Here is a 1,283-nt window from a genome sequence, read left to right as displayed (position 1 = left end):
GTCTAGAATGCAAACCACGGACTTGCCTTGCACCTGGAAGGTGCACGAGGGCGAACCCACGGGCTCTAACGATACAGCCTCCTCCGTCCCGTCTGCAGAAGCATGCAGGGAGGCTACTTGCCGTTTCCCGAAGGAGGGGCGGCATTGGGGAAGATGACTGCTGGGCCAGCAGCGGCCATCAACCCCTGACCTTGCGCTTGGGCTCCTACCGGCCAAGAGAGGTTGGCGTGGTAGTAAGCCACAGGCGGAGGCAGCATCTGCTGCATGGGCATGGGCACGGCCATGACATGACATGGCCGGGCCATGTGCGTGGGCGCGGGCGGTGCGGCATAAGCAGCGGGTACAGGAGCAGGAGCAGGAGCGGGGGCTCTGGCCACAGGGGCGGCTGCGGCCCGTGGGCAGTTGGCGGCGAAGTGGCCACGCTCCCCACAGGTGTAGCAGGCGCCACCTGTCGGCCGTCCTCCCCTACCAGCTCCTCCCCTACCGCGACCTCCGCGGCCACCGCGCCCTCCGCGCTCGCGGCCGCGCCAGTCATTGTTGGCCGGCCCAGCCGCGGCCGGCTGAGCTTGGGTTTGGCGGACCATTGTCTCAACCTGCTTGCTAAGCTGATCGAGCCTAGCAGTCAGGGAGTCAGTGGGAGCGGGGGTGAGAGGGGCCGTCGATGTGGACGGGGCCTCAACAATCACCTCGCTCACTGCAGCCATCCTCATCTTTTTCGAGGGGGGTGGGGAGTGGCACCGAGACCTAGCCAGCCGGCAGGCTTCCAGCGCCATTCCCACCGTGGTGAAGCTGTTGCCAGCCACCCCCGCACGAATTTCAGAGGCATTCAGACCGCCGATGAAGCGCTCTACGGCGTACTCCTCTACACGTGCCGGGGCAGTGTCGGGGTACGCACGCCGGGCACCGCGGCTCACACGAGTGCTCCACTCCTCCAGCGGTTCGTCAGCACCCTGACGAAGCGCGGTGAAGAGGCGCATCTCGGTGGGCGCATGTACCGGCTTGCTGTACGCCATTTTAAGCGCGTCATCTAAAGCGTCAAAAGAGCGGTCGGCGCCGAGGTCCTCAAGCAGGGACCTGGGGCCTTTGCCTAAGGCGGAAGCAAGCAACTCAAACCGTTGCTTGTAAGTGAGGCCCGGATAGGCGCTCACCAGGTCCTCGAACGTTTGACGGTACACGTCGTAATTGACGTCACCATCAAACCGAGGGACGGCTTTGCGCAGCGCAAGCATGGTTCCAGCGCTAACTACGGGCTCGACATGCACGGCGGCTGCGGGCCCGCCGGC

This window comes from Frankliniella occidentalis, unplaced genomic scaffold (assembly GCF_000697945.3).
Source record: "Frankliniella occidentalis isolate FOCC.00 unplaced genomic scaffold, Focc_3.1 Scaffold13, whole genome shotgun sequence".
Taxonomy (NCBI): Eukaryota; Metazoa; Arthropoda; class Insecta; order Thysanoptera; family Thripidae; genus Frankliniella; species Frankliniella occidentalis.
The sequence above is the reverse complement of the archived record's forward strand: the minus strand, read 5'-3'. Positions refer to the sequence as shown.